Below are 23,222 nucleotides of genomic sequence, written 5' to 3'. Positions count from 1 at the left end.
GTAAAAGGAGCTGAGGGGGACTGTAGGGGGGATATGGGGCTGTGGTGGGCCATAGGAGGACTAGGGGCTCTAGGGGGCTCTGAGGGTGTGTAGGGGTTGTGGGGAGCTATTGGAGGATATGGGCAGGTATGGGGCTTTAAGGGGTGGTGTATGGAGAGATAGAGGGTTGTGGGGGCCTTAGGGTGATATGGGGCTACTGGGGGCTGTCGGGGGTAAATATGGGGAGGAATATGGAGTTGTAACAGATTGTGGGGGTGTAGGTGTGGTATATATATATCTATATATATAGATCTGTCATTGTCTTCATTCGAAGAAATCTGAAAATTAGGAGTCCCAGCTGATAGTAAAGACTACCCAGAGGGATGGGATGACCATATGGACTGTGCTGAGGATGCTTTATAATGTGTGATAAACACTGTGAAGCAGTGTTGCTCCAGGAAATGGCCCAATACGACACAGAAGCAACTTTAAATATCTTCCAGTCACAAGCTGTTCATATCTAATGTCTATTTTACCCAGTGTTTTCCAGTTCCAGAAGCAGAGGATGCCTTTATCAACAAGCAGAAGGTGCAGAAGGAGGTGAAGGCTGCACCAACAGAAAATGCCACGCTGAGCTGCGAGGTGGCCCAGGAGAAGACGGAGGTGAAGTGGTACAAGGAGGGGAAACTGATCACCTGGAGCAAGAAGTTCAGGGTTGAGTCAGAGGGCAAACAGCGTCGGCTGGTGCTGAGCCAGGTGGAGAAGAAAGATGCAGGGGAGTACAGCTGCGAGGCTGCTGGCCAGAAACTCACCTTCAAGATTCATGTCACAGGTAAGACAGGTGTTGTCTGAAATACAGCAGAGAACAGTAAAGTAAAATCTAGTTTCTATTATACAGTGATCCAGTTGCAGTAGTCTGTGCTGAGGATTTTTCCCTAGACTTGATTGCCTGGGTTTGTAGAAAGTATTTGGTTTTAGTATGGCACAAAGACCTGTTTCAGTCTGTCTGTAGAATAATAATTACTGATATATGTACAGTGGAAGCAATATTCAAGATATTATTCAAATCTCTCCTGTGCCTGAGATCCCAAACTGTAATTCCTGTTCACAGAAACATTTGACTAAGATAAGTATGTGCAGTGAGGCTGGAGTGCATGTTGTACGTGCAGCCTTTCATGGCAGGAGAAGCAGGAACTTCTCCTAGTAGTACACTGCCTTTTTACTATGCCTTTATGTTGGAGGCTGCATCTGGATAGGTGAGTCTGCTACTCACAGTAAGAGACCTGGTAGAGCTGACTATTCCCAGAGCTCAAAGTAAAATAGATATCTGGAAATCACACACAAAGAACAAAGGACTGCGTTGGTGAGCATATTTCCTTTGTGCCTTTGACAGTCACAGTTGTGGCAATGGTAGAGGCCATGAGGAGTCTGTTCAGGAAGCCAGGAGTACTGTTCTGGGTCATGAAAAGGCAGCCAGTGGTTTGACTATCACATGTTTATATGTTTTGATGTTTCACAGTGGGTCTGAAGTAAAAGGAACTCAGGTTTTGGTTGCCTGCAGGACAGATGTTCTTTTGGGTTCAATATGTTTGCATAGTGACTTGCAACCATGGGACTGGTGTTCAAGGACCCTCTTGGTTCCTTCAGTTCCTGGGTTCTTTCTTGCCTAGATTTGACACTTTGTTTCAACAGAAGAGCTGATATTCTCTAGTGAAGGCTATTAGTTTGGGCACAAGTGGTAACCTAAACCTGTTCCAACCTGTACATAAAACCTGCAAGATGGTCTCATTTCAGTCCCTCAGTCAATACTTTTTCTTTTCTTCCCTCAGAGCCAAAACCTGTGTTTATAAACCAGGAGAAGGTGCAGAAAGAGGTGCGTGCTGCCCTGGCAGCAAGTGCCTCCCTGAGCTGTGAAGTAGCACAGGATCCAACCGAAGTAAAATGGTACAAGGATGGAAGACTGCTTGCCTCCTCCAGAAAGTTCAGAATGGAATCTGTGGGCAAAACACGGCGTCTGGTTGTGGAGCAGCTGGAGAAGAAAGATGCTGGAGAATACATCTGCGAGGCTGCTGGCCAGAAGATGACCTTCAAGTTGGAATCAACTGGTGAGCATTCGCTTTGGGAGCACTAAGCAGCTTTGGTGGGATGTGGTTGGGATGGAATGGGTGGTTTCATTGACATGAGAGAACAGGCAGTGATGCTGTGAAACCAGATGGATGATGCTCAGCCTGGCCATGTGCCTCAGAGCTCTTTGCTCAAGGAAGCCAAGTGTAGTTGTGGGTTTGCTCTCAAGAGCACAGTTTGGTAGGGATGAGTTGGCGGTTGGACTAGATGACCTTAGTGATCTTTTCCAGCCTTAGTGACTCTGTGGTTCTCTGCTTCAGGAAAGACCTGCTCTCTGACTTACATACGTGTCCAAGTCAAGGATGCAGCAGAAATCAAATCTGTAGCAGAAAAGGCAGAATCTCGTGCCCATCTTAAAGTTAAAGGTAATTATGCTTCTGATGACGATTTTGCTTAAATTATCTTATATTATAAACCAGCTAACATCCTTTGCTTTAATGTCTAAGAAGTTAAACACCACCAGGACCTTTCACAGAAATAAAAACTCCTACCTACCTACCTTTCTGCCCACAAAGTATCCACCTTGTCTTTTGGGATTTACTTTTGCTAAGTAAAACAGATTATTTTCTTAGGAGGTTGATTTTCTACCTCTAGACTTGAGATTTGTGTTTGAACGTTGAGGGATAAAAAACATAGCTTGACTTTTTCTTCATTTTTTCTGTCTGTTGTAAAAGAGCACAGGGTTCTTTTTTTAATATATACAATGTTAGGGTATATATATGATGTTAAGTGCGATAAAGAAAAGGGAGACATTTGAGTTAGCATACTACTCAAGAGTTCAGTCCCCAGCTTTGCCACTGTTACAATTATAAGGGCAAGAACATTCTGGAAAATGAATTTCACTTAAGTAGAGTCATTACGTTTGAGCTACAGAGACCTTTACTAGGAGAAAACTTGTTCAGAGCTAAGTTGCTGTATTTAACCAAAGTAATTATCAATGTCCGTGTTTCATTGAACCTCTTTTCCATTTTGTAATGCGAGGAGTTTGATATCGGGATGGGAAGGTCATGGTTTGATTTGGATGTTGGACTGGGAATCAGAAGATCTGGGCTCTCTTCAGGTTGTCAGTCTTATTGTCTGACTTCTTAACAACATTCCTTTCTTTCTAGTATTTTTTAATGATGTTTTAAGGCATTTTGAGGTGATAGGTGTAGTGTTCATTTGCAGTAATGCTGATGTGAGTAAGTAGGGTGATAATGTAAGGGTTTTTTACATTCCTTCTAAATCTCTGCTTTCTCTCCTTCCATCCTTCTTAAAGAGCAATCCATTAATCTAGTAAAGGAGCTGTGTGATGAGGATGTGACTGAGCCTGAAGAAGCCAAATTTGAATGCGAGATATCCATTCCTTCTATGAAACCTCCCAAGTAGTATCTACGTGGGGAAGTCTTACAGGCTGGCAGAAACTTGATTATGCAGCAAGAAGGCACCATCCACCGGCTGACCATACTGAAAACCACCACTGATATGACAGGCACCATTCAGTTCTCAATTGGCAAATCAAAATCCACAGCCAATCTGCTCGTCAGAGGTAACATATCCTGGCTTGATTTACATCATGAAGATGGAGAATTAATTAATGTACAGTCTTCCTTCACTGGGGTCTTTGAAATATTGTGTGTGTGTCTGGAGGTTCTGCTCCATTTCCAGTTCAAAGTCATTGGACACTAAATGAGACAGCTGCGTCTCAGTAAAAGATCTGTATGAATAGTTATGATGTGCTTACTATTCAGATCTACAGAGCTGAGGTTTTGTCCTTGGCTATACCAAAGAAGTTAAATCAGGTGAAATTAATTGTATTTCTGAAGTAGACAAGTTTAAGTTTGGTAGCACCTAAATTTGATGCAGTTTGTCATTGATTTTATCTGAAAGAAATTTGCAGGCTTTTTATCTCCTGTTGTCCCCAGTGTAAGAGTCTCCATTCACATCCTAAAGTACTTATTATATTTTCAAGTCACTCTTATTTGAATAAAAGCCTCAACTGGGAGCAATTTAATAAGCACAGAGCAAGAGCTGGAGCTTGCATTTGGTAGATACTATATAGTATTACTTTATAGAAATGTAATCAATGACCTTCCCTATAGACAATCATTTGTTTTATCTTTAGAGTTGTTCAAAGAACCATTGTGAACATGAAATTAATTGGAATGGAATAGATGCAAGAGACTTTCCTCTTCTTCCAATTGTCCTCATCCTTTCTTCTCTTCCACCCCTGTTTTGCAGATTACCATTTACAAATCACCAGGAAGTTGGAGGACAAGACAGCTTTGGAATGTCATTCTGTCATCCTGTCCTGTGACTTCAGGCCTTCTCCAAAGGTTGTGAAATGGTTCAAGGGCCACACACCCATCGAGCCCTCTGAGAAGTACAAGGTCAAGAGGGATAAGCATTCAGCAGAGCTCCAGATTCTGAAGCTGAAGCCCAATGATGCTAGTGTGTACAAGTGCAAGGCAGGAATTGCAGAGACTGAGGCCACGCTGACAGCTGAAGGTATGAGCAGGGAGGGTGGCCTCTTCCATGTCCTATTTCACCTCAGATTTCTATTCTTGAGGTTGATTTCTGCCGTTCTCTCCTGCTAACTTTGCAAATGTATAAACTTCACTGAGAAGATTACACAAAGATTATCTAGTCCAGCCATTCTACCACATCCCAGTATGCTTTATAGTAACAGTGGTAACAGTTCACCTTGTTTCCCTACAGCCCACGATGTAGAAGTAAGGAAGCACCTGCAGGATGTGGAAATTGAAGAAGAGAGCTCTGCTGTCTTCTCCTGTGAGCTGTCCCATGATGACGAGGACGTGGAATGGTTTCTGAATGGCAACCTCCTTTACACCAACAATTACAATGACATCAAGAACGTTGGCAACTGCTGCACACTGACAGTGAAGCAGGTTAAGCCTGAGGATGCTCGCCCAGTGACAGTGAAGTCAGACAAGGTGTCAGAAAGCGCGCGCCTGAAGGTGATAGGTGGGTCTGATCACAGCCCTCCTGGATGTAAGAGATGCTAAGGAGCGACAGTTCATTCCATTGTGCAGCAATCCTGCTTCTAAAGCTCACCTCTCTGGGGTGACAAGTCATCAGGGGCTTTCTTCCAGTGGAAGGTTCCATTGCAGCAGATATCAACGAAGGAGGATGGTTTTGGTGTCCTGCCAAAGCATTCAATTGCTTTTTATCATCATTTTACTTAACACAAGGAGAGTTACAGGAGCAAATTTTTTTACTGCTTCAGTGCCATGCAGTGTCAATGCTGTTGTCTCCAAGGATTTATGACTGCAGGGAGAGATCATTCAGTGTGTGTTTTGCCTCTGGAATGACTAATGACCAGGCTGTGAGCAACCCGATCTAGCTGTGAATGTCCCTGTTTATTGCAGGGGAGCTGGGCTAGATGGCCTTTAAGGGTCTCTTCCAATTCTAAGGATACTGTGATTCTAATCTGCTCTCCCCAGTAATTAAGCTCTTTTACTCTACGCGCTCAGAGTTTGAAGGATTTCCTCTTTCTCCTTTCCTTTGCATTTGGTGGATCTTTTTTCCCCAGTGTAAACCTCTGATGTGTGAAATAGAAGATAGATAAAAGGAGTCAATAAAGAGGAAAATCAAAAGTGTTCAGCAGCTTATCCTCTTAATTCTGTGGCCTGCTGTATGAGCTGTGCTCCACGTGAGGGCAATGCCAGCTCTCCAGCTTTAGAAGAGCTACATCCCAATTTTTTCATATATCAGTCCCACCCACGGCAATGCAGGCTGTCCCTCCTGTTCCCTGTATTCTCCTACTGAATACTTGAGAATTCCATAAAGCGTATTCAGTCAACAGACATGAAACCACTTTAGGTTCTATATTGGTGTTGTCAGTAATGGTAAAGATTTATTGATACCTCTTTAAAAATCTGAACACAACTGGAAATGTCTCAACTTCTGTATCACGTTGTTCTGTTTTGCCTGTTTAATTGCAGAGAAGCCTGCTGTCTTCATGAAGTGTTTGAATGATGCTTTTGTTGAGGAGTGGGGTGTGATTAAATTGGAATGCGAAGTCTCTAAAGAGAAGGTCAAACCAGTGTGGAAAAAGGACGGTGTTGTGCTCACTTCTGGCAACAAGTTTGAGCTGCTACAGTCTGGGAAGACCCTATGTCTCCTTCTCCATGACCTCGAGAAGTCAGATGCAGGTTTATATACCTGTGATATTGGCACTGATGTTGCCAAGTCAAATGTCGGCGTTCAGGGTAAGTACTGTGGAAAGTGAAGGAGTGCTAAAAGCACATTCAGTGTGGTCACTATGTCTTACACCTATTCCCCCACGAGCCTTAATAGTTTCTACAATAGAACTGTATTTCTGCAATTTAGCGCAGTGATGTCTGGAAAATTCCCATTGCTTTTGAAGTAAATGTATCTCCTTTTGCCATGAAAATCACAAAACACGTCAAGAATGTCCTGGAAATGTTTCCTTTCTAAACATCCCTAAAATGGAGAAATGGTTTGAACACCAGTAGGGGTAGGATGGTAACAAATTAGCTAATAGAAACATTTAATGTCTTGTCGTAGGCAAAACCCTTTTTCTCACGCAGCATCCTAGAGTTGTCCTCTCTGTTAGGTTTTTCCCTCTGTAGCTCATTGAATCTTCATTGTGCTCCATGGACTGAGCTGCTCTCCTTGTAGTTCTTCCAGAGCAAAGCCAAGAGATTCACGTCTCTTTTTTTTATAGCTTTCTGGTAATTCTGAGAGGAGAATGTCTTAGAGAATACATCAGTGAGGAACGCAGCCATGATCTGCAAATCCTGAGTTCAAACACCAGTACTGCTACTCACATTGGTCACGAATGCCTTTTCTCCATCTAAACCTCATACTAACCTATCTCTTATCTTCCAGAGCTGAATATTGGCATTAGCAAACGGCTGAAAAACAATGAAATCCAGGAGGTAGAGGTGTGACTCCTACTGACTCTGGGGAAGTCGTTTTTATTGCCCGTGGTCTAACCTCCAAAGCCTCTCTGTCTGTGAAAGGTAATGAGATGGGAGAGATTCTGGGGTCTGATTCCTTCAACTGTCTTCTGATAAGATTGTCATGAGAGCTAACTCATAATATGGTTAAAGTGAATAGCAACCTTCTACTTGAACCTTGAAGCACTGTGAATTTCTCTTAAAAATAAGTAAAAGGAGGAACCATTTGACACAAATGTGAGAACTACCCAAAGCACTGGGGTAGTGTTGGAAATGGGCATCTCACTACAGCTTGTTCCATTAACAGTAAATCAGGAATGATCTGTTGAGGGAACTGTGGGAGCAATATCCTCTAAGTATAAGCTGAAGGGATGGCCTTCACATCATCTAGCTGTACAACAAATTCCTATCTAGAACATGTGCATCTGAGAGCATCATCTGAGGCTCCCAGTGTGATCAGTGGAGAGAAGGAAGAGGCAGTTTTCAGACATGGTTCCATCCTCAATTGGGTAGATTTAAGAGAGAATTAATGGTGCCTGGAATTCTATTGTCTGTACTTTGCAGATTACTGCTGGCTGTAGGATGGCGTCTGTTGCAAGTGCCTCTCTAACTTATCTCCAGCATGTAGATGCGTGTATTTTGAGAGAGGCATCCTACCCTAAGTGTATGTTACTCAAAAAGCATGTTTTCTTTCAGAAAAACCTACTGAGGTAACAAAACAGCTGGAGGATAAGACAGCAGCAGCAGGGCAGGACATCAGCCTGAGCCGTGAGCTGTCGAAACCAGATGTGAACATCAGGTGGTACAAGGATGGCAAAGCAATCAGAAAAAGCCAGAAGTACGACTTGCAGCAGGAGGGAACTGGGGCCATTCTGATCATCCATGACTCTACCGCCAAGGACAGCGGGGAGTACACCTGTGAGACAGAGGACTCTGAAACAAAAGCTAGGGTCACTGTGCAAGGTGAGTTGAAAAGCACACTGGGGAAGGCATGTAGAGAAGTCGAGGTAAATATCTGCAGCCTGTGGGTGATGTTTTTCTCTTCTGTTTCCTTGAGCGGGATCAATTCTTAGTTTTCAGAAAATATGGTGGATTAAAATATTTTAGTTAAAATAATCTCTAAACTGAATGATAAATGGCATAAGAAAGCAAAGCTGAGAACTAAGCTCCAGAAGAGAAAACAAAGTCAAGTATGGCATATTTAGAGACAGGTGAAGAACCCTTGAGTGCACTGAGGAGTACTAGCATACTCTGGAATGTCTCTTGGGCTCCCTACAGCACACATACTTGTTCTGGGGCATGTCTGGATGTCTGTAGAGCTAATTGCAGGGCCCTGAGAAACCTCTGGGGCACATTAGGGGGCACTGGTTTCCATGTGAGTGTTTCCAGGTTCCCAGAAGTCAACAGGGAAGCCTTTGGAGACCCCTTGGGAAGACTCAGTGGGGCCCTAGAGTGATGTAGCAGCTTGTGTTGGTTGCATCTGCTTGGCAGGGAAGCGAGTTCCCTGGTGGGAGCTGACTGACTGGGAGGTGATTCCCTTGGTTTAATTAATTTAATTACCTGGATTATAATTAAATAACACTGTTCAGCGTTCAATCAAGATTATATTTTTCCAAAGTACTGCAGTCGTGCATCTGTAGCAGCTTTCCTAAAATATATCGAGTTTATTCAAAATTCCAGTGATGCTCCTAAAGCACTTGAAGTGCATTTGAGGTGGCGAGTGACAAAACAGCTCTGAGAGAATCATCATCAAATCAGAACATTGGAACGGTAACTAATAGCAGAGATTCTGATAAGAATATTTAAATTTTCAAATTACCTTTTTCTAAAGTTGTATTTCACCAAGTTTCATCAATATGCACACTGAAGAGCTGACTTGCTATGTTTCTTTTTATAAAAAATCATGTGTTACAATTGAGAAAAGAAGGTATAGCATGTAACATCCTCCAAGTAAAGTGCAAAAAACATTTCTTCACAGTTCCAATTAATGTCTTATGTTTTGTTCAGACTCACTAAATGATGTATTTCAGGATACATCACATGGGAATATAAGAAGACTATTCAGAACAGGAGCTGCAGAGCAAGATGAACAGCATGTGAAGGTAAGGCCGGGAACCAAGGACACAGCTTTTGTGTCACTCAGCCACCTGTGGCAGAGGTCAGGATTTCAGGAGGGATTTCTGCAGACGTTCCTTGAACACCCCCAGGGTGGGTGACTCCACCACCTCCCTGGGCAGTCCATTCCAGTGCCTGGCCACCCTTTCTGAGAAGTAATATTTCCTAATGTTCAGCCTGAACCTCTCCTGCCGCAGCTTGAAAACATTCCCTCTAGTTCTATCAGTAATGACACGAGAGAAGAGGCCGACCCCCAGCTCACTGCAACCTCCCTTCAGGAAGTTATAGAGAGCAATGAGGTTTCCCCTGAGCCACCTCTTCTCCAGGCTGGACATTCCCATCTCCTGCAGCCTCTCCTCATATGGCCCCATTGTGCTCCAGACCCCTCACCAGCTTTGTTGCCCTTCTTTGAACACGTTCCAAAGCCTCAGTGTCTTTTTCTCAGTGAGGGGCCACAAACTGGACACAGAATTAGAGTTGTGGCATCACCAGTGCTGAGTACAGGGGGACAGTCACCTCTCTGCTCCTGCTGGCGTCACTGTTTCTGATGCAAAATGTATGTAAGTGTCACATGTGTGACATCCTTTTTGATGGAGTTCTGTGACTGGAGTTCAATGGATTTGAGAGCTGACTTGAAGTCTGTGGGCATCACCCAGGAGTTGGGGTGAGAGGATGAGGCGTAGGAACAGGAACCTCTTTGGTCGTTATTAACTCCCAACTTTTTGGTCAGGAATCTCTGTGTGTTTCTTTATCATGTAAAGAACAGAGTCATTGTGCAGCTTGTGAATGAATTGATTCACGCCTGCTGATTGGTGCTGTTCTCTACAGGGAGCTGCAATGGAAATGGACACTTGTGGTCCACTGTCCAGCCCCCTCCCGTGTTGGATTTTCTGGGCTTTGAGACACGTCTTCCAGATGCACTTTGTGTTATTTCTGATGTGTTGACCTGTTGAGCTCCAGCCCCAAAGGAGGATTCAAGTACTACCATTGGGAATGTAGTATTTCTTGCTAAGCAGAATTCATGTGCACCCTTGTCTTTCGTCTGCACAAAGGATCTTGTAATCATCTCTGTCTGTGTTTCTTTTAGAGTCAGAGATGGAGCAGAGAGGAACACAGACTTGGGTGAATCTTCATTCAGGAGCAGGGACACGTCATGCTCATCTGAGGTGTCTGGCTGACAGCAAGAGCAGAGAGGTAAGTTTCATAGGGTCGCGTGCCCATTTTATTTTATTTTTCATTCATGATGCATAGAGGCGTTCCCCAGACAAAGTGAGCATTTCTCAACTGGACTTTCTAGAAATGAGCTAGGCAGTGAAAATGGGTTTGAAGCATTCCTAAGAGCCCCGCAAGAGAATGCTGAGAGTTAATCTGGCACCCTCCTTTGGAAACGTCCGTTGTCTGTCAGCTCTTCAGCTGTGCCCTAACACCTCCCATTGCGCTGCCACACCAGGATAGAATTCCAAGCCCACACTGAGTCCTGGAATGTTGTGGTGCCGTGTTGGAATCAGATGTGACCACGTGGTCTTGGCTCCCCGCCTTGTGGGGGGTCATGGTGGACCAGGCTGTTGGCCGTTGGTGATGTCATAAGCGGCTGGAATGAGGGGAGGAGCGGTGCGTTCTGTGTTCCTTTGTGGGTGAGCTAGTGGTCGGAGTGGTTGGTTGTCTTGTTGTTCTTGTGCCTTTTGTGCCGTTAGTTAGTTAGTTTTGTTAGTTAGTTAGTTTTGTTAGTTAGTTAGTGTTGTTAGTTAGCGTTGTTAGTTAGTTACTGTTGTTAGTTAGTGCCGTTAGTTAGTTAGTTCCGTTAGTTAGTTACTGCCGTTAGTTAGTTAGTGCCGTTAGTTAGTTAGTGCCTTTAGTTAGTGGCTTTAGTTAGTATCTTTAGTGCTTTTTCTTCTCACCGTCGTGTGCAGCAGCTTGTAGGTAAGCTGAGCTGACGTGGGATGGATGGGTGGGCAGTGAGGTGTTGAGAACTGCTGGCTGTCGGAGCTCACAGCACCGTATTGCTTACTCTTGACCATCAGACGTAATTTTCCCCGGTACACACGTTCCAAAGGGGGTATCAGTAAAGTTGGCACCTGTCCCGTGCTTCTTCCATTGTCTTTGCTCAGTAGTGGAAGCATTGTAAAGTTGCTGGGCGGACAGGCATCACGTAGCCTGAGACTCAGCATGTCTTGCAGCAAGTGGGTGGGACAGTTGTGCTGTGTGTGTTATTCCATGACTGTCTTAGCCCTGCTCACTGACCTGCTCTTTCTCTCTCCTCTCCTCACCCTCCGCCCACTGCCTCGGTGCAGCTTTTGCTCTCATTTCATCCGAGCAAAGCGACAAGGAACTGCTGCAGATAGCTTGAGGTGATCTCACTGCCAGGTACGTGCCATGTTTTGTCCCCCCGCATGGTTTTGCCGCAGGGTATGCGCGGGTAGCTCTGAAGAAGTCTGTCCATACTGTGCTGTGTGAATAGAGAAAACAGAAGTGTGTTTCTGCTCTGTTCCAGCTGTTCACACTTGCTGTGATGGGTGCTGCGTGCAGTGGGATCAGCCGTGAGCCTGAGTTGGCGGCGACGGAGGTACAGTATGAAGCTCTGGCCGGTCTTTTTTCCCTGTGTTGAGCCATTAGAAGGAGCTGCAGGTGTACTCTCCTGCAGGAAAGAATGGGCCAAAAAGGGCCTGGCCACCTGTCTGTGCCAGTGCCATTGCTGATTAGTCTTGGTAGAGAGAGATGCATCTTTGCATGGCCTGGCAATGCACGCCAGAAAGGGAAATAACTGTGATGAGACGTGCAGCTCCTTCTGAAGTGCTCCTGATAAGGACGGAGCGCATTTGCTGCAGCTTTCTTTGCAGATGTGCTCCTCACCTTGAAATCCTCCTGGTTTGTCCTCATCTCCTGACCACGGCCTGTGCTCTGTTTTGCAGGCTGATAACATGCGGGAGCCGCAGCTGGTGCGTGCTATGTCATCTTTAAACGTACCAGCGATTGCGGCAGCCCATGTTATTAGGAGCCACGTCGCCCAGGGGCCGGATGAGCTCTCTCTGGAGGTAAGCAGTTCCAGGCGTTCCTTTTTGTTGTGCACAGAATTAGTATAGAGTGTGAACGCCTCGGGAATACTCTCATAGTTTGTGTCGTAGAAGAAGGCTTTTGTTTTAGCTGTGCTGAAGCTGGGATTGATGTTTCAATCTTTTGCAGGTTGGAGACATCGTGTGCATTGTTGATATGCCACCAAAGGAGATGAGCCCCTTTTGGAGAGGCAAGCGTGGCTTTGAGGTAGGCACACATTTTTGACTAGAGAGCACAGCTTCAGTAGAGTCGGGAATCTCCGGTTGGAGCTGCTCTGCCTGCACAGGATGGCTTCTGGATGCAAACAGTTGCCCTGTGTCGGTGTCAGAGGACCTTCCCTTTGGCTCTGGGCTTGGGCTAATGCCCACCTGTCTTTTGTTCTTATTAAACCAACCAAAACAGGTTGGTTTTTTCCCTGGTGAGTGCGTGGAACTCATCAGGGGAAAACTGCCCGAGTCCATCCTACATTCATTGCCAAAGCCAGGTGCGTATTTTACATTTGACAATGCGGGTTAGTAAAATGGGGTCTGAACGTGGCTTTCAGGGGGTTCATTAATGCCCGAGTTGAGCAAGCTTAGAAAGAGAACTGCATTAAGCTCCTTGGGCACCTCCAGGGATGGGGAAAATCCGTTCTTGCGTGTCTTTGTTTGGAACATGCTTTCTGTTGTTACGTGTTCTGTTGAATGTGTTGCACTCGGCGTCGTCCAACCGAGCCAGGGCTGAAATGAACTTGTTTTTTTGTTTTGTTGCGCAGAGCCAAAGAAACGGGGCAAGTTCATCTCCTGCCTTCGTTCCCTGTTGAAGGCCTGCCACAGGAGAGCGAAGCAGCCTGAGCCTCCAACATTCTCGGGATCCATGTCCCTGCTTGACATCGTTGAGAGGTATTTAGCCAACAGGACTTGAGGGCTGAGTTGTAGGAATGGAAGCATCCTCTGCTGTTTGAAACAGAGCGCTTTTCTAAGCTGTGTTTCAGCAGAAACCAGGCATTGACAGGAACAGGCAACTATTGGCAAGGGTTCGGTGCAGCTCTTCCCTCACCCTGCACCACGACTGACAGCATGCTCTGTTTTCTCTGCAGAATGAGTTCTCCCAGTAAGAGGGCAGAGTCAGCAGCTTGCAGTTGGTGTTCCTGCTTCTGCCTGGGCAAACCATCCCCTGTGGCCAAACGCCAACTGCAGAGCAGTGCCAGGGAGCCCTCTGAAGCAGAAGTCTTGGTCCTGGCAGGTAAGCATGCAAATCCAGCTTTCAAATCACTGCTTGTCAGCAACACAGGTAGAATTCATGCTTTCAGTGGGCTTGTACCTCCTTCTGGCATTCAAGCCTGTGCCTGACATCTTCAGTTGACCCCTGTCTTTCCCAAATGAGTCTCTTGTCAACACAAGAGCTGGACCTGCACGTGGATCACTTTCAAGACAGTGACACTGTTGCTAGAAGCCTATTTGCTTCTGCCCACCATCACTGCATAGCCAAATGTCAAGAACCTGTTTCATGATTCATCTTGTGAAACTTTGACACTAACTGCTGTGCGTCTACTCCTTCCTAGGTGACCCGAGCCCTTGTATATCTCCAAGACGCCAGGCATGTTACGATGCAGCATCCTGTGATTCCATCAATGAAGAACTGTTACTAAGCACAGGATGCTGCAGTTCAGATGAAAGCCTTCCGTATAACATCAGTTATAAAGAGAAGAATGCCATCATCGTTGAAGCTCTCGTTCATCCCATACCTGTTGAAGCTGCTGACCTGAGCCTGCCAGACTCCTCAGGCACCAGCCTGAACCGAGTGCCTTTCGAGGACAGCCCAGCCCAAGCACAGCACGAGTGCCCCGACAGCAGCACAACCATGCAGGCTCAGGTCAGCATTACAGAGGAGAAGCCAAACATCTTGGAGGGGGAAGGTAGAATCAGGCCAAGAGTCCCAGGCTCCGGGCAACAGCACGACTTCTGAGACACTCTCGTCAGACAACAGAGAATGAGTCCCATCTTTCCTCCAGACCTCACACCCCCTCCTTTTTCCTATTGAATAAAGGCACGCTCGTGCTCAATCAACGCCTTGACTGAATTCTGAGTTTTCATTCGCAGAGATTGGGATGAGTACAAGAAACATCAAGACAGCTCAGCTTGCAACGCTCTGGCTGTGGGGTGCGTGCAGGGACACTGTAACCATACAGGGAAAGGCTTCCACTGCTTCCTCAAGCTGTAGACCAGCCCTGCTACTGCTCTGTGGCACAAAGCCCTGAGGGATGTTCCATATTGTTAACCTAAGTGAAGCCAGCTTCATGCACTGTGTTTTGTTGTTGCTGGGTGAGAGGGGGATGCACGTTGGTGAGAAGATGAGCATTGCTGGATCTGCCACGAGTGTCCCTTCTGCCTCTAAGAATATGTCCTAAGTAGGATGTGAACACTGCTGGCACTTCCTCATTGCACGTGCTTGGAGGATCTTCAGTTCTTGCACATTTCAGGATGTCTGTCAGTGACTACGAGGAAATTCTCAAGTACTAGGAATTCCATGAAACAGTTGGAACGGGTAAGTGTCATCTTTGTACAGAAACAGCACGCCTAACAGTCTGTCTCACCACTCTAGAATTAATGTGAGAATAGATTGACAGCTCTTGTCAGTTCTCTAAGTCAGGTTTCATTTGTATAAATTTGGAATTCGTTTTTAAAACCAGTTGGAAATTGTAATATTATATTAGAGAAGAATTCACACTCAACTTTAAGCATCTGTGTTTTGTTTTGTAGGTGGTTTTGCCAAGGTAAAACTCGGGCGGCATCTTCTTACTGGTGAAAAAGTTGCACTAAAAATCATGGAGAAAGTTACTGTAGGGGTAAGCCAAAAGGCATTTAAATATGGTAATATCTTCTGTTGGAGTTGTGGAGTTCTCAAGAACACGGGGGCAGGTGGGATGGTACATACGAATGCAGCCTACTGGTCCCATTGCCTTTTGAAAGATGCTGTAGAGCTGGAAAAAGTTTAACAGAGCACCACAAATCTTGTTGCTGGTTGTTCAGAGGGCAGTATTCTCTGGTTTTAAAATGGAGGAAGTTATTACATCATTACATTACATTACATTATTGTTACATTATTAGAGCAACTTTACCAAAATGCCAATGAAAATGCTGAATGTTTTACTTTTCATTTTTCACAGCTCTGTTTCAGAATTTCTATGGGAGTGATGTCAGTCATTGCTGAGTTGATGTTGAATTGTGTACTGTCCCATATGTGCTTGTTCTGTTCCACAGCAGTCAGATGTGGTACCTGGTATGTCACAGTAGTTAGCTATTTCATCGCTTGCTTTTATGGTCTCTTAAGGATGACTTGCCTCATGCTAAAACAGAAATTGATGCCATGAAGAACTGAAGTCATCAACATGTTTGCCCATTGGATCACGTAAGAGAGACATCAAAGAAATATTTATAGTCATAGAGGTAAGAAATAGTTTCTGCTTTCTGTGCTGTCTTTCTTACTTATCTTTCTCTGATACTCTCTAAATGCATTTTCAGATAACCTTATCTTACAGGGAAGCTGTTTGATTGCATTGTTTCTAAGGACCGCCTTTTGGAAGAGGAAGCTCCAGTCTTTTTTTGACAGACTGTTTCAGCAATTGCTTCTGTTCACAGTCAGGGTTATGCCCAGAGACCTCAAACCAGTGAGCCTGAACTGCAGTCAGTCTTCCATAAATAATAATGAATGTGTTTTTATTTTTCTGTTGGCAGAGAGAGTTACAGTACTCCACTCCATTCCAGTGGATTGCAGGAGAGAACTGAAGGGGGGAGAAGTAACACAAAGTAGAACTCATGGGTTGAGATAGAATTATGTACTGAGATAGAGAAAAGGATAATAGTTATGATGAATGCAAAAGCAATTGCTCACCACCTACCAATCAGTGTCCAGTTAGCCTCCTAGTAGTGGAAGAGATTTACATGAAGTTATACCCCCTTCAAAACTCCTTCCACAATATGTCATATAGTATGGAATATCCTTTGGCCAGTTTAAGTCAGCTGTCCTAGTTCTGTTCCTTCTCACTTCCTTGGGCTCTCAGCTGAGATTGACTGTGGCTCTGTACAACGCTGCCTGGCAGCAACTGCAAGCATCACTGCGCTATCTCCATTGTTTCTCTAGAATGAAAACGTAGTATTATATCAGACACTGAAGAAGATAATTCAGTCCCAGGTGAAACTCAGACAATAACTTGTGCTTAGGATTCTTTCCCTACAGGAAATGTGAGATATTTATTGCTATGTGGTACTGTGTTCTGTAGCTGAGCTGGATTTTGTTATCCTTGAAGAAGTATCTTCCTCTGAAAGGGGAGTAAAACATGATGCTCCTAATGAGCGGAGCAGAGACACAGATCTGATCTGAGTGTTGGTTTCACATTTTTGTGATGCTCTTTGCTGCAGTTTGTATCTCGAGAGAAGCCCTTGTGGTGTCAGTCTGTTGTGTAACCTGCTCTAGTTTTGTGCCTCAAGGAAGAGTGATCCTTTAAACAAATGGTGGCTATACAGAGGGTATGGGGTGAGATGCATTCCTCTGGCCCCATCCAATGGATTTTCTGTCACTGAAGTCTTGAAGCACAGGTTAGGTACTGGAAGGCTTGAATATTTCCTCACCAATAGGTTAGAGCTTGGCATTTTTTAAGCTGCTGGTATCACTCAGTAAAGCAAATCATTACAGCACGAGCATTTTCCTAGGCATCTTATGAAATCCCTCTCTCTAAGGAACCTTTCCCCTCTGAAAAATGAATCATTGTCTGTATGTTTTCGAAGCAACTGGCTTCCAGCTTAGAAGCTGATGGATTTATGGGCTTGGACAGGAACTGGGTGTGGAGGTGACTTGTAGAGATTTGTGCCTGAACCTGCTGCTCTGGGAATCGTGAGACCAAGTTTCTCAAGAGCTTTTCCCACTCTCATCATCACTTTCTGCGAGGGATGAGGCTGCATGTTCTCTCTGGGTAATATGTTCAGTGCTTGGAAAGCTATTTCCTTCTATCTAGTCTGCTGTTTAGGTGTATGACTGTTTCCTGTCACAATCCCATCGTGACCTGCTGGCCAGAGCCTCAGTCAATCTGCATACGCACCCCCTCTCCCCACCCCGTAGGCATTGAGTAGCTGCCATGAGGTTCTTCTGCACCCTGAACAAACATCTTTCTTCCCAGCTTCTCTTCTCTGAGTGGGAGCTTCAGCCCCCTGCACAGGCTGGAGGTCGTCCATTGAACTTGCTTCAGAGTTTGTTTCAGGTTGTTATCCTTCCTGGCCAAAAACCAGATACAGTATTGTAGATGTGGTCCAGTGAGTGTTGAAGCAGGAATGACTTGTCCTGGTCTGGTTGTGCTGCTTTTTAATGCAGCTGATGATCTTGTTGTACTTCTTTTCTGTCAGAGCACACTGCTGGCTTGCATTCAGCCTGTGGTCTCTCACCACTTGTCCTCCTAGTCCCCAGGTCCTTTCCAACAGATACAAGCTAGTATTTCCCACCTGGGATATTGGAAGATGGGAACTTGCCAGCAGTCAGTGAAGATCTCTGAGACAGCGAGAGCGAGCGAGCTTTGAGTAGACTGGGAACCACTGTCCACAGCAGGAAATAAGAGAAGAGAAAAGATGTTTCCTTGGGCATTTGGGTGGAAATCATTCCTGACTGCTTTCTCATCCACCGGGAAAATCTGCTGATTGACAATTTGAAGCTGATAGACTTTGGACTCTGTGCAAAGCCAAAGGTAAGAGGATGTGTTAAATCAAATACAATGTGCCCCCAAGTAATGCATGTTTGACCACCGTATGCAACAGGGGCTTGTCCAAACAAACTCCTTAAAATCAAGCTGTTTCTGTGGCTGACATGTCATTGCATCTTGTTTGGATTGGCCTGAACTGTATGAGAGTGGTTAACAGATTGCTCAGAAGCACAGGTAGATAATTTTCTCTAGCTAGACTCCCTGTTTTCATAGTCTAAGCTGTAGATAATCTTGTAGATATATCACCTGTCTTATGCAAGGGTCTGTAATAGGAGCATGGGGTTGGTGTGCCTAAGGAACCCTCTAAGGAACTGCATGTAGGATGAGATTGTGGATAGAATAAAATGACTTTTGCAGGTGACGTACAAATCCTGTGATTGCATATGCTTGAACTGAATTGTTTCTTGATCTTCAAACTGATTTCCAGAATCCTTTATTAACATGTAAGATGGGTGCTGGTAAGAAAGAATGGGAAGACTGCCTTACTGATTCCAAGAGAATTACTTGTCCTCAAATGATTTTTCCTGGCCAAAGTTAGAGCCTCTCACAGGTAATCGAGACCAACAGGCTGTTGTTGCACAATCAACAGGCACAATCTAGATGATCAGCTGAGGAAAATAAAGCATCATGCCAAGGGTACTAGATAAGTGAGCAGCTTGAGATCTGCACATTTATGTGATACTCATGGTCTTAGACAATATTTGTTTAGTGAGGTCACATTGAATGAAAACAAAATCTAAGATTAATGAAAATATACAAAGGAGAAGAAGCCTCTGAGGCTTCTGAAGTGTTATGACCAGAAGACATAAACTCTGTTTTTGAAAGAGCAATTTGCTCTGTTAATTATCCATCATTTTTGTGCAGTCTGTTTTGTCAGACTTGTCTTTAGCTTCCAAGTTGTATGTGAAGACTTGTTTGCACTGTAATGCACAATGTACGAAAAATTGAGAGATGAAAATGTGAAGAGTTTTTCTATCTTTGATTTCATGTCTGGAATTTTGGAACCCACTACTTGCAGTTGTTAATCTGTCCAAACTGGTCTGGTTTGCAATGCCCTCATACTTCTTGAAAAGCTCTGCTGTTAAAGGCAGAACAATTCCTACAAGTGCCATGGCCCCACTGTTGTTCTAATTCTTGTTTCTTTGTTTTCCACACGCTGCTTTTCAAGCCTCCTTTTTCTTTACAGTCCAAGTGAGAATTGCACTGTGAGGTGTCTGAACCTTGTTGTGCCTCTACATAAATAGAACAGCAGCAAAGCCTGACAGGTGACTGTGCTGACAGCTCTCGTAGCCAGTAACACGTAACTGTGCTAAATCCCTTGTGATGGCTTTGATTTAATTTTTGCCAGTGAAATCCTTGTAAAAGGAACTGCAGCAGTGTGATGAGCTAAGGTGAAGATGCTGGTTTTAGTAGTGCTCTAAGCTGAGTGGAAGGGCAATTGAATGAGGGTTATATGCTTTCTGTGGACAATAAGGTTGTGGTGCTGTTGGGGTGGGTCCAGAGGAGGGGCCACTGTGATGATCAGAGGGTTGGAGCAGCTCTCCTATGAGGAAAGGCTGGATTGTGGCTCTGGGCAGCCTGGTCTGGTGGTTGGCGACCCTGCACATAGCAGGGGGTTGGAACTGGATGATCTTTGAGATCCTTTTCAACCCAGGCCATTCTATGGCTGTACAGTTCCATACTGGAACAAATATAAAATGCTAACTATGTAAAACATGGAGTCAAACCTGTGTGATTTGTCCACACCAGGAGGTGATTAGAAAACAATTTTTTAAGCTACAAAGCTGCTTGCATGAAAGGAAAAGAAAATAAAACTACAAGAAAAAGGGAAAACCTTTCTTCCTGAAAATAGGAAGAATAATGGACCTGACATGAAATTTGGGTGAAGCTGCCTGATTTTATGAAGCTATTCCCATTATTTTCTTGGTGCTGTGTTTCCCAAATGAGTGGTTTCTGGCTGTGCTGCAGCACCAGTCTGCATGTGAACATCAACTCTATTCACCATCTGGGAAGATTAGGACTTCCCTTCTCCCACCAGCACCACTGAATTACAGTTACTCAGTGGTTAAACAAAGGAATCCTTAAAGAAGGGTTTACAGCTGTCGTGTTATCTGAAGTGCTTGGGGCATTCTGATGCTATTAAGCTCTATGTATTAACAAGTTCAAAAAGAAAAGGTAGGCATCTGATTGTTGTGCCAGTTTCTAAGTTATTTGGAAAGCTGTACCACCCAACCACTCCTTCTGTTGATGGAGGTGACAAAGCTCAGTTTAATTTCTGACTGCTGTTTAAATTCTGAAGCTGGAGCTGGTTCCTGGAGCAGAAAAAGCTCGGAAGCTGTCCCTCCTACAAGCAGGCACCTCTGAGCAAAATATGACATCTCAATTTCTGATGGTAAGGTCAGGAGATCTGATTCCAGCGTCTAGCTTTCAGCTTCATGCTATGTTAGTGGGACCTTTGGCATCTAGCACTGACCAACAGCAACTGACAGGCTGGTAACAGTGCACCCCAAAACAGTTATGCGTCTATTTATGTTATGAGGGAAAATTGCATCGCATTGAGATTTCCTATTTTTACACTTTGCAGATCTAACTCGATGCTGGAAGAATCCTGTACGCCATGTTCACACCATTTTCCATGAGCTGGATGAGTCTGTTGTTGGCATTTTAATACCATTGACCAGGCAGGCAATATGTATGGAGTATTTGGCTCTCTCTACAGTCATGAATGTTTGAGTATCTTCAACATGTGGCTCATTGCTTCCATTTCAGGCTGCCCAGAGAAGCTGTGGATGCCTGTCCTTGGTGTTGAAGGCGAGGTTGGATGGGTGATGGGCAGCCTGAGCTGGTTAGTGGGCAGCCAGCCCATGGCAGGGTGTTTAGAACTGGATGATCTTGAAGGTTTCTTCCAACCCAAGCCCTCCCGTGATCCTATGATTCTGTGATTTCATTCAGGTTTATTAAGATGAGTTCTCCTAAATGCGCTGTTCTCCATATGATTATAATTGGAGTCTAGATGGATGACTTAAACCAGACTCCAAACTTTTTGATGGCCAAAAGGAAATGAAATCAATCCTTTACTGTGTCAGTAGTCTGTAACTAGAGCCCATCAGGTAATTCCCAGCCTCCTGCCTGTATCAGTGGCTGCACACAGTGAAAAAGTCTGATGGGATTTTAACCTCTAAAATGTTCCAAAGCAACCAGAGGGTGAATATATTCACTATGCAAATACCTGCAGGAATAAGCTTGTCATGTATGTCCTCAGGTAGCACAGTAGTTAATGGTGGGACTCAGTAGGTCATGCTGAAAGTTGAGTCTGCTGGTCTTGAAGGTCTTTTCCAGCCTACATGACCTTATGCTAATATTTCTGTATTTATTTCTGTTCAGCTCCCAGAAAACCTCCCACCCAGCCCCCAGCTGACCCCGTGGTGAAAAATAAAACAGAAACCTCAGTGACGCTGGCATGGTCCCCTCCGAAGATGCAACCCCCATTCCAATCGATGGCTACATTGTGGAAGGCAATAAACTAACTGGCTTCACGTGGGTGAGGTGCCACAAGTCTCATGTCCCCGTCCCAGAGTTCACGGTGAGCAATCTGTCTGAAGAGGCTGATGATCGGTTCCGAGTGTCTGCAGTCAATGCGCATGGACAGAGCCCGTCTCTGGAATTCCCAGGGAGCGTGCACCTTGGTAAGCACAAAAACCCCAATGGAAATGGGTCAGTGTGAGCTGAGCAGCTGTGTTGGTTCCCTAAAGATGTTTCCTTTGACTTTAAGGATAGTAGTGCATTAACACACCAAAGGCTTTCCTTTATTCCTAGTTCTCCTGTCAACCTCCAGCTACCACTAAAGTGATACAAGTTCTGTTTCTGTGACAGAGACATGAATATCCTTATCTTTTGATATCACACATGTGCAAGAGGCAGAACTTTCTGTAACAGATCTTAAGCATAGAAGTGCTTCTTCCAGCACTCATGCAAAGGGAGAAGTAGAAATGTACCTATGATTTAATCTTCCATCTCTAAATGAGATACCAGACTTGCATCTAAAGAGCATTAAGACATCCATGTTGTTCTTCCTCAGAACCAGTCCTGGCTGTGAAATCCCCCCTAACAGCTGGTGAAGCTGTACCTGGAGGGAATGCCATGTTTACTACTGATCTTACAACAATGTGTTGCAGCACTTGGTACCTCAGTGGTAAAGTCTTACAGGAAAGCGAGACCTGCATCATCAAGAGAACCCAAACTACTCACAGCCTAATCATAAAGAACATCACCAAGAATGATGGTGGAGCAGAAGTGAAATTTGTTGCCTAAAATGTTGATGTCAGCACCAAGATGAGAGTGAGAGGTATTTGCTTTGATCCTTCTCCTTTCCTCTTACAGTCAAGGCATAGTTGCTGTGATCTGATGATTAGAACTGGGGCTGCAGGCATTCACTTCCTGTACCAAATACCTGAAATTGCATCCCATGGACTGATGTGAGTCCTGGTAATGACCTAAACATGATAGCACTGAGTGTAGGGTAAGCCAGTCTACCCAGCTGCTTGGTATCTGAACCAGATTGCTTCATGCCAGCTGATGAATGTCTGCAGTTCACAGCTCTTGGCCAGTGCATTCAGTCACCAGGTTTACCACTGCATCACCATAGAGCAGTACTTTCAGCTCCAGGTTCAGACAGCCTTTCTGATTGCACTGGAATAATTTAGAAGTAGGGGAGCAATCATTCCAATAATATCTCTATCAATCAGCTTTGCATGACAAAATAGAACAAATAAACATTCATGATGGGAGGACCTGTTTGTCATTGGGTGGAAACCTCTGCAGAAGCATGTTTAGAGCATTCTTAATCAGTAGAAGGAGATGTTTGGTTGATTTTTACTTAGTAAATCCGGCAAGAAGACCAAATGAAATATCTTGAATTGCTCAGCAGTGACACAATGATGAGTGCAGGAACAGAAGGTGATACTTTTTCAGAGATGTTGCAGCAAACATTGACCACGTTAGCCTGATATCAATTGAACTAACGAGGCCTTTGCTCCTGACAGGTGCTGCAGTGAGATTTACCAATAAGAGCAAAGATGTAGAAAAGATCTCCGCTCGGCTGCGTGAGGAAGCCAAACTGCAGGCTGAGCTTTCAGACACAGGCGCTACTGTGGAGTGGATGAAGGATGGGAAGGAGCTCAAGGCCAGTGAAAAATATGAACTGCACATTGTGGGGAAGAAACACACCCTGAAAATTCACAACGTCTCAATGGATGATGCTGTAAGTTGTCAGTGCATCTGTGAGGGGGATAAAATGCATG

The 23,222-nt window shown here is 44.6% G+C and overlaps 2 long non-coding RNA genes across 2 annotated transcripts; both read left to right on the top strand.

The window, feature by feature from the left end:
• Positions 1 to 7,768: 7,768 nt before the first annotated feature.
• LOC146756158 (uncharacterized) lies at positions 7,769 to 10,325 on the top strand. The gene is made up of 3 exons (XR_014937626.1): positions 7,769 to 7,991; positions 9,059 to 9,130; positions 10,231 to 10,325. It is a non-coding gene; the product is annotated as an uncharacterized LOC146756158 (long non-coding RNA).
• A 7,262-nt stretch (positions 10,326 to 17,587) lies between these two features.
• Positions 17,588 to 22,263, top strand: LOC146756157 (uncharacterized). Its single transcript, XR_014937611.1, has 3 exons — positions 17,588 to 17,907; positions 20,507 to 21,608; positions 22,098 to 22,263. It is a non-coding gene; the product is annotated as an uncharacterized LOC146756157 (long non-coding RNA).
• The last annotated feature ends 959 nt before the right edge of the window (positions 22,264 to 23,222 follow it).

Source organism: Coturnix japonica, chromosome 28 (assembly GCF_054131305.1).
Source record: "Coturnix japonica strain WE chromosome 28, WE-NBRP24, whole genome shotgun sequence".
NCBI lineage: Eukaryota > Metazoa > Chordata > Aves > Galliformes > Phasianidae > Coturnix > Coturnix japonica.
This window is presented reverse-complemented; position numbering and strand designations above follow the sequence as displayed.